The 16330-nt window shown below is 44.1% G+C and overlaps 1 protein-coding gene across 17 annotated transcripts in view; it reads left to right on the top strand.

Annotated features, from left to right (window-relative positions):
- ATP2B1 (ATPase plasma membrane Ca2+ transporting 1) overlaps positions 1–16330 on the top strand; it is a 98377-nt gene that overhangs the window by 26085 nt on the left and 55962 nt on the right. For 7 of the 17 annotated variants that reach the window (XM_053251462.1, XM_053251468.1, XM_053251467.1 and 4 more), the window contains exons 2-3: positions 13643–13781; positions 14416–14516. The exons of 4 other annotated variants lie outside the window; for them this stretch is intronic. The gene's annotated coding sequence lies outside the window, so the exon portion shown is untranslated. The remainder of the gene's footprint in view (positions 1–13642; positions 13782–14415; positions 14517–16330) is intronic. 6 more of the 17 variants (XM_053251472.1, XM_053251475.1, XM_053251470.1 and 3 more) reach the window with 1 other exon arrangement.

Genomic DNA, 16330 nt, shown 5'->3' with positions numbered 1-16330 from the left:
TCAGGGTGGTGTTCCATGGGTGGGGACTCCTACGATTTCCCTGTTGTCATGGACGGACCACCATCTGGTTAAGGTTGGACTTACAACCGCTTTCCACTTTCGCAGGGGCGAGGGGCCTATTAGAATGGTCCGCCCAAAGAGGTTACTGGATTCGGTAGGATTCCAAGAAGCCTTGGAGGGATTTAATGTTGGCTCTGCTGGTGATCCTGTTGATGCCTTGGTTGAGAACTGGAACAACTTGCTCACCAGGGCAGTAGACACGATTGCTCCTAAGCGTCGCCTCCGACCTGCTTCAAAATTGGCCCCTTGGTATACGGAATATCTACGGGGGCTGAAGCGGCAAGGTAGGCGACTGGAGCGCAAGTGGAGAAAAACTCAACTCGAATCCGACAGATTACGACATGGAGCACATTTAAAGATCTATGCTCAGGCGATACGTGCGGCAAAGAAGTGGTTCTTTTCTGCCTGTATTGCATCTGCGAGTTCACGTCTGGCGGAGTTGTTCAGGGTTGTGAGGAGACTAGTATCTGCTGCCTCGCCCTTGAACCAGAATTTGGAGTCATCAGTTACCCGCTGTGGTGTGTTTAATGAATTTTTCGCAGACAAAATCTCTTGGATTCGGGCTGACCTAGATGGGGACTCCACAATTAATTTGATGTCTGAACTGGAGGTGTCCGACAACTCCTCTTATACGATTAGACTGGATCAATTTCAGTTTGTGACTCCTGTGGACAAGTTGCTTGGAGCGGTGAGGCCTACCACTTGTCCTCTTGATCCTTGTCCAACATGGCTTGTTCTGTCTAGCAGGGAGGCTGTTGTAGACAGCCTGGTAGAAATCATAAATGCTTCTCTGAGGGAGGGCAGGATGCCTCCTTGCCTTAAGGAGGCAATTATTAGACCTCTTCTAAAGAAGCCTGCATTGGATCCCTCAGAGTTGAGCAATTATAGGCCAGTTTCCAATCTCCCATGGCTGGGCAAGGTAATTGAAAGGGTGGTGGCCTCTCAGCTCCAGGAGGTCTTGGAGGAAACTGATTATCTAGACCCATTTCAAACTGGTTTTCGGGCGGGCAGTGGGGTGGAGACTGTCTTGGTCGGCCTGATGGATGATCTCCAATTGGCAATGGACAGAGGAAGTGTGACTCTGTTGGTCCTCTTGGTCCTCTCTCGGCGGCTTTCGATACTATCGACCATAGTATCCTTCTGGAACATCTGAGGGGGTTGGGGGTGGGATGCACTGTTTTACAGTGGTTCCGCTCCTACCTCTCGGACAGATTCTAGATGGTGTCGATTGGAGATTGTTGCTCTTCAAAATCTGAGCTTAAGTATGGTGTTCCTCAAGGCTCCATACTCTCTCCAATGCTTTTTAACATCTACATGAAACCGCTGGGAGAGATCATCAGGGGATTTGGAGCTGGGTGTTACCAGTATGCTGATGACACCCAGATCTACAGTACTTCTCCATGTCAACTTCTTCAGGAGTTGTCATATCTTCCTAAATGCCTGTCTGGAAGCAGTAATGGGCTGGATGAGGGAGAATAAACTGAAGCTGAATCCAGATAAGACGGAGGTACTTATTGTGCGGGGTCGGAACTCTAGAGACTATTTTGATCTACCTGTTCTAGATGGGGTCACACTTCCCCAAAAGGAACAGGTTCACAGTCTGGGAGTACTTCTGGATTAACGTCTCTCCTTGGTTTCTCAGGTTGAGGCGGTGGCCAGGGGCGCTTTCTATCAGCTCCGGCTGATACGTCAGCTGCTCCCGTTCCTCGAGATCAATGACCTCAAAACAGTGGTACATTTGTTGGTAACCTCCAGACTGGACTTCTGTAATGTGCTCTGCGTGGGGCTGCCTTTGTACGTAGTCCACAAACTTCAGCTGGTTCAGAATGCGGCAGCCAGGTTGGTCTCTGGGTCATCTCGGAGAGACCACATTACTCCCTTGTTGATGGAGTTACACTGGCTGCCAATAGGTTTCTGGGCAAAATACAAAGTGCTAGTCATAACTTATAAAGCCCTAAACGGCTTAGGCCCTGGGTATTTAAGAGAGCGTCTTCTTCGCTATGAGCCCCACCAGCTGCTGAGGTCACTTGAGAAGGTCCGTCTCCAGTTGCAACTTGCCATCAACTCGTTTGGTGGCTACACAGAGACGGGCCTTCTCGGCTGCTGCCCCGAGATTGTGGAATGCGCTCCCTGCTGAGATACGATCTTCCCCATCTCTGGCAATTTTCAGAAAACACCTGAAAACACATCTCTTCAACCAGGCTTTCTCAGCTTTCTAAAACTTGTTTTTAAATTGTTTTGATTATTTAATTGTTTTATGATGTTTTTAATTGTTAATCCTTGTTTTATGTTTTATAATTTTTGTTTAATTATTAATTGATTTTAATGGTGTTTTAATGTAAACCGCCCTGAGCCTTTTGGAAGGGTGGTATAAAAGTTTTAATAATGAATAATAATGAATAATAATAAATAACTTGTCTGACACTAAGATGGAGGAAGCCATGTTTTTCAGGATGTAGTGTGATTGGAAAAAAGCAGTGTGGCAGCTGTCTTGGGGTGAATCTCAAGTACTTGCATACTTGCGAATGGCTAGTGGGTGTAATTTATAGGGTACATAGGAAGCTGCCATATATGGAGGCAGACCATAGGTCCATCTAGATCAGTTTTGTCTACACAGACTGGCAGCAGCTTCTCCAAGGTTGCAGGCAGGAATCTCTCTCAGCCCTATCTTGGAGATACCAGGGAGGGAACTTGGAACCTTTTGCTCTTCCCAGAGCAGCTCCATCCCCTAAGGGGGATATCTTACAGTGCTCACACATTAAGTCTCCCATTCATATGCAACCAGGGCAGACCCTGCTTAGCTAAGGGGACAGTCATGCTTGCTACCACAAGACCAGCTCTCCTCAAAAATGGGACACTGAAAAAGTCCCTGCTTACTGATTATCTGAAAGTGCTTCCCATGTAGGACAATAGAAGAATGGGGGAAAATAGAATCCAAGAGGAGTCAGAAAGGCAATAAACCTAAGTGGGGAAAAGTTTCTGAGGAAGCTGAGCAAAAGGATGGGATCGGCTGATCTTGATACTCAAAATTGGTATTGGGATGGAATCCTGTTTGTATTTGGTCTTGGGGGGGGGGGCGGATCCTGGAAGGAAGACTGAAGATTTCTGGTTTTAAGCACTTATGTGAGGAATGTGCTGAGAAAAGTAAATATGCCTTGAGGACCTGGCCTGAAACCTCTTAGGACAACTCTGGCATGGCCATGCAGGACATCTGGGTTTGTGGGCGATGGTGCCGTTTTACAGCAGCCCTTAAAGGTAGGGTTCAATAGCTAGGCTTCTTCCCTTTCCTATTCCCTGGGCTAGTTAATGTATCAAGCACTGTTGCTTCCTGGACTTCCTAGACACAGGTACCTCCTGTAGGAGTGCTGGGGGTGTCCAGAAACTCTAAAAACCTCTGTAACACCATGTACTAGATTAATAAACATAAATGTTAAACTCTGCTCTTTGCTGTTTGTGCTAGAAAGTACTAGACTCAACAGTTCAGTCCTACCAGAGATCCCTCTTAGTGCATTCCAAAAGCACATTCCCAGTATCTGGATGTTGTTTAGGTTTCTGTGATGCCAATCCTTTGGGTATTCCATGTCCTGCTATCAGCAGGGATTGGACATCTTTTGTAACACTAACCAATACTTATTTTCCTATTTTTTTTTCCAAATGAGTTTTGTCTTCTCCCTCCTCCCCAGTTACACTTACACTTAAAATACAGATGTGTACAATCCATTAACACTTGCAGGTTTACCATCTGGTAGGTTTTCCATGTTAACAGATGAAGACGGAGGCACTACACACTGGTGCTGTAAAGGTTGAGACATCTGCCATCGTGAATTGGAGTGGATGATGACATCACAAACTATGCTATTGAGGTGTCCCTATGTGTCCCTACAACTGTACCCAGTGCAGACATTGCAAAGTTGAGGGGAGGGGATCACAAAGAATTCTGAGCGATCTTATAAGCTCACTTTCCTTTAGGGATGTGCACGGAACCAGCTGGCCTGGTTCAGTTTGAGTGCAAACTGCACTCGAACCTGACTGGACCAGTTTGATCTGGCACCCTTTCGAAACCTCCCTGCTGGCTCGGTCCAGGGTGTGTGTTCACAGGGGGAAATATAAATATAAATATATTTTTATATATATGTATGTGTACACACACACACACACACACACACACACTTTAAAAAATTCTAGCCCCTTCAGGGGGCTTCCTAAAGGCCATGGTGGGGGGTCCGTGAATGCTCCCCCTCTCCCCACAAGCTTCGGTAATCACCGCCATGGCCTGTTTTACAGTATTTTCTGGCCTGTTCGGGCCTCGCAGAGGCCGTTTGCACATGCGTGGCGGCAGGCAAAATGGCCACCATGCCTACTTACAGAGGCCACCATGCCTACTTACCAAAATGGCCACCATGCCTACTTACCAAAATGGCCACCATGCCTACTTACAAATGCGCAGATGCTCTGTGCGGGGGTTGGCTTGTTGATTATAAACCACACTTGCTCACATGATAGAGTAGGCAGATTTTAACCCTCAAGACACAGGTTTACACACTAAGAACTAATAATAGAAAATCCCAGGCCTTCTGATATTCAGCATGAGTCAGACTTAAATGTTACACTTAACACGAGACAACTAATATAACTGCAATGACAACCAGATTATAATAATGGTATTAAGTCAAAAATCTTCATTGACCCCCACCAGGGGCAAGGCAATTCAATCTTAAAATCCTTTTAGTTTTTTCCGAAAGGATCCTATCTGGACAGGAAGATATGTGATGTTATACAGTCATCTCTCACCAACTGTCAGGGTTCTGTTCTGGTTGGCGAGCCATTGAAATCAATGGCAAACAGGTGGTTAGGGGAATCGTGGTTGTGAAAGAACTGCAAAATACATTAAAAAATAGGGGGGGGATCAGTAAGAGTGAAGGGGAACCCTTGAAAATCACCCTTGACCCCTGAAATTTTCAAAAAAACCCACCCCAAGTTGCCAAAATACCACACCAAATCATGGATACTCAGGTTGGGATTGGTGAGACCTGCCACAATTTTCCAGTTGCAGATACTCAAAACCGTGATTGGGAAACCCGCAGCTGGTGAGGGATGACTGTAGTGCCCATAATGAAAAATCTGACACAGTATGTTGATGTCCCAGCCAATGTTAAACTAAAGGGCTTTGGTGTTTTTATGTTTTTTCAAGTTCTAGTGGTTTTTCCCCTCAAAACAAATAACAAATGATAAACTAGATTCAGAATTGCATGTGGTAAAATGAAACAAGGGGAGGGGAATGAAAGAAGTTCTGCTGGGCAGGGCCCTGGCCTGAATGTGTGTCTCTGCTCCTGCCCTCTTCCAGGTGACTTGAAAAGAGCTGCTTGTGCTGGTGGCATGAGCCTCTTGGTGCGAGCCTAAGGGCAAGAACACAAGGGCTCTTTTCCTTGTAGCTCTCGGCCTCAAGGAGAGCAGACTGAGGCCCCACCAGCAGGAAGATTAATTTAACACTAGCCAGCCCCGCACAGAGCATCTGTGCGCTCTTTGGGGCCGGTGGTTACTTCTCCCCCCCCCTTCTGCCCCAGTCTCCGCTTCCAGGCCCAGCTGCCTCTCCTCCCCACCGCCACTTCTGCCCCCGCACTTTCTTTCCTCCCTCCTGGGCCTTGATTCCATGGGCGAGCCAGGCCTGCCACCACCTCTGGCCTCCACGACCAGGCCCGCCGCCACGGCATCCAATCCTCCTGGGTGCGCCTTAGCCAATGAGGCGCATCCGCTGCCCAGCCAGTCAGCTGGATGCTGGGACGCACATTCCCAGGAACACCTGGGAGAATTAATATAACCCTGCAAGCATTCTTTACACAGAATATTAAGAACCCATCAGCATCAGCACAGCCTTTTTGGCAGGATTTAAGATCAACTACTTAGAACTTTTATTTCCTCACAACTGGTTATTTGGACATGTGCAGTCAAGACTCTTGTCTGTGGTCTTTGAGTCCATCTCCTCTGGGTTGACTGTGGGGGTGTCTATGATTGCTTCTGGGGTGAGGAGAAGACAGGGTGAGGATTGGTGAGAGGGGTTCTCTTTCTGGGCTTGCTTCATGTGAGAAGCATTACTTAAATTATTATCTCTCTCCCCCCCTTCCACTCTGGGGAGTGGTATTTTAGTTTGCTGCAGTGGCTCCCTAGGCTGGGGATTGGTCTAGACCCAGTTAGCATTCCTGGGTGTGAGTGGACTTGCTGTATGGTTGTGGCTCTGTGTGTTACTAGGGATGTGCCCGAATGGGTTCATGCACTGCCGGGAGGCAGGGAGTTTACCCTTGAGGAGCAGGGAAGGTGTCCTTAACCCTCCGCCAGGACTGTCTCCAAAAATGCTGTGTTTGTCTTGCGCACGCGCACTAGCCATTTCCAGTACAATGCAGACTAGGGCTGCAAGGAGGTATGCAGCAGCCCTGTGCTAGCATTTTTTTGAGACAAAGCCAGCGGGGGAAACACCCTCCCTGTTCCTTAATGGTAACCCCCACCTCTGAACCGGTCCGAACACATCCCTACGTGTGACTACAGGATTCCTGGTTTGGTGCCAAGGACAGAGGATCTAAGGTAATAGGGCTGAAGGATGTGTCTGGGAGAGTGGAGGATTGGGGAGGGTCTGGGGGCAGTGATTTCTTGGGTAGCAGGCAGAGTTTCTTGGGCAGGCCGTTGCAGTGGAAAACAGTCCAGATAATTGAGACTTGTTCCATTATCCAGCTTTTCTCCCTGCAGCCCCAGGGAACTCTGGGAATACTCTCTCAAGGATCAGGGTGGTGCTGTTGAATGCCAGGTCAGTAACTGGTAAAATGGTCTCATCCATGATTTTATTGTGGATGAGCATGCTGACCTAGTATGTGTGACAGACATGGTTTGATAAGCTAGGTGGGGTTGGTCTCCCTCAGTTTTGTCTTCTAGGTTTCCTGTTCCTTTAGGGTCGGGAAGTGGGTGTTGTGGTAACATATCGTGAGACATTTCTCCTTTCTAGGTGCCCAGTTAAGCAATCTCCAGATTTCAAGTGTTTGTCCTTGAGAGTGGGCCTCCAAGATAAGCTGGGGATTCTGTTGGTGTACTGACCACCCTGTTGCACTTCAGTCTCCCTACCTGAGCTGGTGGGTGGTCTTGGTGGTGGCATTGGGTTCCCTCAGACATGGTCTTGGGGGACTTTAAAGTTCAGACAGCCCCCCTAGTAGGGGTGACACAGGACTTTATGGTTGCCATGGCAACCATGAAAAAGGCAAATTCCATGCTAGGGATCATTAGAAAGGGGATTGAAAATAAAACGGCTAACATTATAATGCCCTTATACAAAACTATGGTGCGACCACACTTGGAGTACTGTGTACAATTCTGGTCACTACATCTTAAAAAGGACATTGTTGAACTGGAGAAGGTACAGAAGAGGGGCAACCAAGATGATCAGGGGCCTAGAGCACCTTTCTTATGAGGCAAGACTACAACACCTGGGGCTTTTTAGTTTAGAAAAAAAACGACTGCGGGGAGACATGATAGAGGTCTATAAAATCATGCATGGCGTGGAGAAAGTGGAGAGAGAGATTCTTTTCCCTCTCACACAACACTAGAACCAGGGGTCACTCCTTGAAATTGATTGCCAGGTGGTCTAGGACCAACAAACGGAAGTACTTTTTCACACAACGCGTGATCCACTTTTGGAACTCTCTGCCACAGGATGTGGTGACAGCCAACAACCTGGATGGCTTGAAGAGGGGTTTGGATGACTTCATGGAGGAGAGGTCTATCAATGGCTACTAGTCGGAGGGCTGTGGGCCACCTCCAGCCTCGGGGGCGGGGTGCCTCTGAGTACGAGTTGCGGGGGAGTAATGGCAGGAGAGAGGGCACGCCCTCAACTCCTGTCTGTGGCTTCCAGCGGCATCTGGTGGGCCACTGTGCGAAACAGGATGCTGGACTAGATGGGCCTTGGGCCTGATCCAGCAGGGCTGTTCTTATGTTCTTAACCGTGTGCCTATCTCAGTTGGTATTGGGCCCTACCCACGTGGCAGGGCATGCTTCGGATCTGTTTTTTGTGGACCAGGGAATGAATAATCTGGAGGTCAGGGAGTTAGATAGAGAACCTGTTTGTCACAGACAGATCATCATCTGCTCCACCTATCCTCTGTAGGAGTGGGGTTGACCAATTAAAATGGTTCACCCTAGAGGTTTATGGATCTGTGCAGTTTCCAGACAGCCCTCAGAGTTGCCAGTGTCCAAAGCTGGCATCGTTCAAGCTGTCGAGGTCCTGGAGAATCTCTGGAATGTGGAGACAGCCTGGGATTTTGACACAATTACTCCTAAAGACCCTTTCTGACTTGGTGGAGCCCATTCTCGTTTTTTTGTTTTGTTTTTGTTTTGTGGAGCTTAGGGTAGTGAAACAACTTGGATGACAATGTGGATGATGCTGAAAGAAGAGTTATGAGAAATCTGACCAGACCCTGGCTAGAACTAATTTTCAGGACTACTCCATGGTGGTGAGGGTGCCAAAGCAACATTGTTTTCTCCGTCTCTATTACATCTGCCCAGTGTAGGCCAGCATAGCTGTTTTATTGCAGCCAGGTTATTGCTTCACACATCTACAGTCCGCTGTGACCAGTTTGCATGCCACTTTGCAGATAGTCATGCGCATTGATGTAGAGATTTGGACTCGAGGGTATTGGCAGTTCCAGCAGATGTGCCTCAGGTACTATATGTTCCTATTGTGTTGGATTCCTTTTAGTTGATTCAGCTTGAGGATGTGAATAAGATCCTGGGCAGTATGCAGGTAAAGTCATGCACTCTACACCCTTGCACTTCATCATGGTTGTTAATCTGCCAGGCAGGATGCGGGCAGGTGATTGGCAGGATGCCAATGAGGCGATGGTGAGACCACTCTTAAAAAAGCCCTCCCTTGATCCCTCCAACCTGAACAATTACAAACCTATTTCTAACCTCCCCTTTTGGGGCAGGGTGATAGAGCATGTAGTGGGGTGTCAGCTGCAGAGAGTCTTGTATGATATGGATTATCTAGACCCTTTTCAAACTGACTTCTTTCCTGGGACTGAATGCCTTGGTCACCCTAGTGGATGACCTAAACTGAGAGATTAATAGGGGGAGTGCATCCCTCTTGGTTCTGCTGGACCTCTCAGCAGTGTTTGATACATGGTGTCCTTCTGGACTGCTTCTTGAATATGGGGATTGGAAGCACTGCTTTAGAGTGGCTTTGGTCCTTTCATGGGGGAAAGGTCCAGAAGGTGGTGCTGGAGAACTGCTGCTCGGCTCCTTGGCCATTGGCTTGTGGAGTCCCATAGGGAGTGGTTTTGTCCTCAATGCTATCATCATCATCTACATGAAACTGCTTGGAGATATATATATACACACACAAACTTTTTATATTGTGCATTGTTTTATGTTTAATGAAAAGCAGTATAGAAATGGAACAATAAACAAACATGTCTTCTGATACACAAGATTATTAAATTCCTTGAGTTTGGAGGTATAATGGTAATACACACATTTCCCAGGGGTGAATGTCCCCTGGGAAGACTAGAATGAAGAAATGGACTGTTTCACAGGAAGAGAGGTATCACTTTTAACAAGCCATTTTGAAATATTTCTAGTATGACTAAAAGCAATAATAGGCTCGGGTTAGCATCCAGGGATGTCTTGAACCAGAAACAAATAGTTAAAAATTGCCTTTGTAAACATTATGGTTATATAATTGAATGGAAGGTTACTTAGTGCTCAACGAAAGTGTTGGATTTAGTTTTCTTATGTAGCAATATCTGTTGCTTTTGCCAAGCAGCTCTCGCTCTAACTTGATATGACTGAAAGAGGATACCTACTATGCAGTAAATATGTATGCAAAGTTATATCAACAACTTACACATCAGTTATCTTTTGTTACATTGTATATAGTGAATTAAGTACATGTTGCTGGGAACATCTTTAGTAGGTGGGGTGGGGTGTACCATTGAGGAATTCCATGTCTTGCACCATTTAGCGGGCACTTACAGATTCTTTAGAATTCCTCCCAATTAACTTTCTAGAACGATGGTACACTACACTTGCTTAAACCACTTGGAATTAGGAACATAGGAAGCGGTCTTTTACCAAGAAAGACCATTGATCCATCTTGCTCAGTATTGTCTACACCAAGGATTCTCAACGTTGGGTCCCCAGATGTTATTGGACTTCAACTCCCATAACCCCTAGCCCCAGTGGCCTTTGGTTGGGGATTATGGGAGTTGAAGTCCAATAACATCTGAGGACCCAATGTTGAGAATCCCTGGTCTACACAATACTGACTGGCAGTGACTTCTCCAAGGTTACAGGCAGGAGTTCCTTTCGCCCCTGTCTGGACAGGTAGGGAACTTTGAACCTTCTGCTCTTTCCAGAGTGAACCCATCTCCTAAGGGGAATATTTTATAATGCTCATGTAGTCTCCCATTCATATGCAAATTTGAATTGCTTAGAAAAGGGGACAGTTCATGCTTGCTACCACAAGACCAGCTCTCCTCTCATAATTGTAGAAATGGAAGGGATGTAGATCAGGGATTCTCAACGTTGGGCCCCCAGATGTTACTGGACTTCAGCTCCCATAACTCCCAACCAAAGGCCACTGGGGCTGGGGATTATGGGAGTTGAATACCAAGAACGTCTGGGGGCCCAACGTTGAGAATCCCTGATGTAGACCATCTAGTCTAGCATCCTGCTTAATACAGAAAATCCAGAGCTTCTCCAATAAATGTTAGTTCAGCCTCTCCTTGAAGATCTCCAGTGTGGTGTAAGGTAACTGGTTCCATTGTCAAGCTATTCTTACAATAAGTTTCTCATAAAGTTGAATTGAAATCTACCCTTATAACATAAATCCATTCAATCCAATCCTTCCTTTGGAGGCAGCAGAGATCAAGTCTTTACTACTCTGTGACAGCCATTCAGATATTTGAAAAATGCTGTCATAGCTTGGAAAAGAGAAGACTGAGGTTCCTTCTGCCTTTCTTCATAGGGCCTGGTTTCAAGACCCCAAACTTAATTGACCTCTTCTGAACCTGTTCTAGTTTGTGTACACTCTAAAAGTGTGGTGGCCAGAACTGGAAACAACTCCAGTTGAGGTTTAGACTAGTACAGAATGAAGCTGAATTATTTCTTGTGTCTTGGAAACCATAGTTCTGTTAATGCAGCCTAAAATCACATTAGCTGTTTTTGTAGCTACATCAGACTTCACACTTGACCTGATCATTGGGGGTGAGATGACACCAGTCAACACAAGTTGATCAGGTTTCCACCATATTTCTGGAACTGCAAATCACACAGATTGCTCAAACACCTGTGTAGCTTCTCTCTTGGTGTTCAACTGTATTTTTCTTCAAAGAAATGTCACTTGGTTTTTTAAGAACCAGATTTAGAAAGCTTGAAATGATACCTGCATTTTGTTGTAGCAATATAAGTTTTATACCATTTCTACAACACAGTTCTACACCATTAGTGGTAAAACTTCTAATGAATCTTTGCTGATCTACTCAAAGGATATAACTGTTTAAAAACAAGCAAAACAGTGATGAAGTTACAAAAACTGAAGTCCACTCTCTACCAGCCCTATAACAGATCACATAGCCCACTTTCCTCATAACAAATGTAATTGATAGGTCTGCTTCTACATAAAGCTGTTAGTGTGTGTTTACATGGGTGGTGATGGGGGCGGGGCACAACACAAACAGAAAAGGTTCTGTTTCCAGTAGGTTTGAAATTTTTTAAAAATCTCATTTCAGTTTGAGAAGTGTATTTCCTTAGGGTGGTGAGAGATTCCTACTGTTTTGCTTCACAGGAATCATAGAATGGAAGGTACCTTGTAGGACTTCCACAGCTACCTGTTAGTGCAGGAAACTGTTACAGTATCCCAAACAGATGGCCCTCTGGCCTCTTAAAACCTCTTGTGAAGGAGAGCCCACCATTGTGTGGCAGACTGTTTCACAGTCTAACAGCATTACAGCTAGGAAACTGTTGCTTGTAATTTCAACCCACTGATTCTAGTCTTGCCTTTGGGAGTAACAAAACAAGTCTTCTGTGTGACAGCCCTTCAGATATTTGAGGGTGTCTATCATACCTCCTCCTCGTCTTCTCTTCTCGAGGGTAAACCGCTCCTTCAACCATTTTGCATAGGATTTGGGCTTCCAGATCACTATGTTACCGCTCTGAACCCATTCCAGTTTATCAAACACGGTATTCTACATTAAGACTTCCACTGGACACAGTATTCCAAGTGAGTTCTGATCAGTGAAGAATAGAGAGGAACTGCTACATGCACAGATCAGATCACAGAATGTTATTGTATTGTGACTATTGGCTTAAATTGTTTGTTTTTCATTTATTATACAATTCATCCAGACTAATTCAAAATACAGTGTCTCTGGGTGCTCATGATTGCTTTTACTTTATCTTCCACTAATTTCTTTTCAGTTTGTTCCTCTTGCTCCCCTCCTGTCCTACTGTGGAATACTCCTTGAATTCAAACATTTTAAGGTTAAAATCCCTTTTGCTGTTGATATACAACTTTGTACAAGATATCATTCTGTCTGGCTTTACCACATCAAGCTGCAATTTCATAACGATAGCTTGCAAGGCTCTGGCAAAAAAGGAGCTCTCAGAAGCCTTGAAGTTGCCCTCTACTGAGCTAGAGCAGAATTGGCCATGCAAATTGTAACATGGGTATCTAAATCTCTCAACAAAAGAAGAGTTTATCAGGATCAGAAAATTGGTCCTATGTTTTCTCTTGGGTCACAAAAAGACTTGGATTTACAGGAGTTTTATGTGCCCTCCAACCAGACAGAGGACATAGACTGAAACTTAATGCTGTAAATGCCTGGCAAAGTAGGGTGCAAGTCAGATGAAGAAACACAGCTTGACCAGAATTATACTTAAAACAAATTAAACCAAGAGGTCTTACACCAAGTTATACCAAGCAGTCTTACATTGTCAGTTTTTATTACAATCCAAATCATAATTGCTTGTCCTGTTTGATCCGCAAGATTTGGATGAGTCAAATATTGAGGGAAATAGCTTTATAACTTGACTGGCAACAGTGTCTATTACATTTCTAAACACTGGTTTGCAATTGGTATTGGTTTCTAGTGTTGCCTAAAAATGTAATAGCTTTGTGGATTCTTGTGGAAATTGAGCCCAGTTCTGCTCTCAACACTAAAGTAGAAATACTGGGACAGAAGCTTCAGTAAAGATGTAATATTCTGAACTGAGTAGCAGTATTACAAATCCACCCACCCACCCCAATTCCTGTCCCATAGGTCATTTGCACTGTCTTCCCTATAAAAGACTTAATGGCTGGAAGAATCAAGCTCCCTCCTGTCCACTGATTTTTATTTTTATTTTAAAATTGCTTGGATGACCTAATGGTGTTCAGTTGTTGCCTCTAAGTGAGGTTTCCAAATACCTTATGAAAGACAATATTTATAGCTCTTAACTTGTTCAAACACTAAGTACGCTTCAGAGGTTTCTTTGCAAAAATCATTACCTCTTTATTTTTGTAATTAATGGACTGTGTCTCTGCCTTGCAACTTTTTCCCTAATTCAGAATCTCCTCATCCCAATAAAGATTATCAGCACAATAGCCATGTTGTCTACATAAAGTAACACAGCAATTTTCTTCTCCAATTGTTGGCTGGGGGTTAAGGCTGGAGAAAGTAGATGCCCTACAATATTGATAAATTCTGGTAAGAACTAATCTGCCTACTTTTCACTATAATCTTAATTGATAATTACCATCCTCACAAGTTAGCCCACTTCAGCCTTAAAAAGTTGACACATCTGCCATCTTGAATTGGGGTAGATGACATATCAAACTGTCCTTGAGCTGTCCCCCACACCTGTAGAAAACTTGGTTCAGATTGGTTAGGCGGTTCACAAGTTAGCCCACTTGCACCTCAAACATTCATGTGTCCGCCATCTTGAATTGGGGTGGATGACATTACAGACTATGACATTGAGGTGTCCTTACAAGTGTACCCAATTTGGTTCATATTGGTCTAGGCATTGCAAAGTTGATGGAGGTGGTGGTGGGGACCACACAAACCCATAGAATGCCGGGTGATCTCATAAGCTTACTTTGGTTAAGGAAAGTAGTCTAAAGTGGGGCACAAGTACAATTTCTTTATTGATCAGAGCTTCACGAGCACAGGGTCTGACTCGCAAAGATTATCTGAATATAATTGTGTGATCAGTAAAGACTTATCAATATTTGTATTGAAGTTTGATTCAGAGTGGGTACAGTATATGTACTACAAGAAACTAGAACTTTGGAAGCTGTCTTATACAGAGATCTAACTCAGTATTGTCTACCCTGTTTAGCAGTGACTCTCCGAGGTTTGAACAAGAGGCTTTTCCCAGTCCTACCCTACCTGCTGACCTTCCACATGTGGTTTACTTGGCACTATGGCCCAGTCTTCAAAGTAAGCTGAAGGTTTATATTGGATTGTTCAGAACACAGAAGTAGTAGTTAAACTACTAAGTAGCAGTGAGAGAGTTCTTGATCATGATATGTGTTGGTTTTGCTACAGATGTTCCAGCAGAAGTATGGGTTTTCTCGAAAGTTCTGAATTGAAGAAAACTTGCAGGGCAACTTTTTCTATTTATAGAAAACTTGTATTAAACTTTTCTCAGAATTTTACTATGCAAATTTGCCCGATACAATTTGGATCCCAATTTATTGACCTGAATCTAGTAAAAAGAGAGCGATCCACCATAATTCCACATGTTGTATCAAATAGCCAAGTAGTTTAACTGAATTTATTGGGTGGGGGGGAACACTAAGGATAATCAATTAAAAATCAACCTGCATCTTTACTTAAGGAGAGATCACTTTTTAGAAGTAATATTTCTCACTTGGTTAGTTGAATTTCATGTTAGTTTTGCTAAGACTTGTTACAGCATACATACACTTAAAAATATTGACTGTTGTAATTAGCTAGTTTTTGGAATCTTGAGATATTACCAAGTGACAGCAATGTGATGCTTCACAGATTTGTGAGGTCTTTGTCTAATTAGATTTAAGCTAAGGCTTTCCTGAGATAATCACTCTGCGAGCCTTTTCTGAAACTGGACTGCTGATAACATATAACTGAAGGTCAAACCTACTGCACAGTACTAAACCTTAAAACTATAAGTTATGAAGTTAGCCCTTTGGGGACAGGGAAGCATTTTCTCATACTTTTTGCTATGTAAACTGCTTTAATAACTTTTTGTTGAAGAAAAGCAGTATATATGTCTAACACATAGCTCTCAAAAGCTTAATTTTTTTTTAAAATTAAGCTTGAATCATAAACCCATCTCAAACCAAATATGTATGTAGCGATCAAAATTTGAGCTTAAATTTTCAGCATCCTTTCCATGCCTAACTTCACTATTTTTGGCAAATTCAAAATTCTTCAGCTAAGAATGAACTTCTTTATATGCTTGATGTGTTTTACTTGTAGCATGTTGACACAGGGTCAGAATTAGAGCTGTTGACAAAATGTGTAGATATAGGTAAGATGTTCTAATTCTGGTTCACTCTTGTGCTAAGGGAAACATACGTTGCAGACCAAAATGTCTATTTTAGAAATGCAATCAAAGGTATTTCATTTGGAGGCACCAACTCTAATCTCTCTGTGGGAAGAGAGGCCTCACTTGGAGGTAAATTAGCTAATATAGTACTCCTAATGTAGAATGCACAAGCTAATAAGGCATACATTTTCAACATTAATGTAACAAGTTAGACCCCCAAAACCTGTAAAAGGTATACAGCTGATCAGTGGCCTCTCTTCTGGACTTTACGGGTAGGAGGAAGAAAAGAAAGATGTAGCTTTTTGTTGCCTCTCAGTTTTGAGGCATTCCGCTACTGCTTTGTATAAGTATTAGAAGGATATGTTTTGAGGTTGTCTGGAAAGTGGGGGAAATAAATGGGGTTCTTTTTTCCTTCCTCGTCAGCCATCTCTGTACTCATGAAGGGAAGGGAGTCTTTTAGCCCCAGAGCACTAATTTCCCAATCTCTAATGCAACTCCCTTTCAGGAAACTTTATTGTAAGTCGTCTTCCCCTGTCCTCCATCTCCCTGTCCCTCCCCCCACCCCACCCCAATAGACACCTTCAACATACTGCCATTCAAACCATAGACTTTACACATACAGGTGAAACTCGGGAAATTAGAATATCGTGCAAAAGTTCATTAATTTCAGTAATGCAAATTAAAAGGTGAAACTGATAGATGAGACAGACGCATTACATGC

This window comes from Hemicordylus capensis, chromosome 5 (assembly GCF_027244095.1).
Source record: "Hemicordylus capensis ecotype Gifberg chromosome 5, rHemCap1.1.pri, whole genome shotgun sequence".
Classification (NCBI taxonomy): domain Eukaryota; kingdom Metazoa; phylum Chordata; class Lepidosauria; order Squamata; family Cordylidae; genus Hemicordylus; species Hemicordylus capensis.
This window is presented reverse-complemented; position numbering and strand designations above follow the sequence as displayed.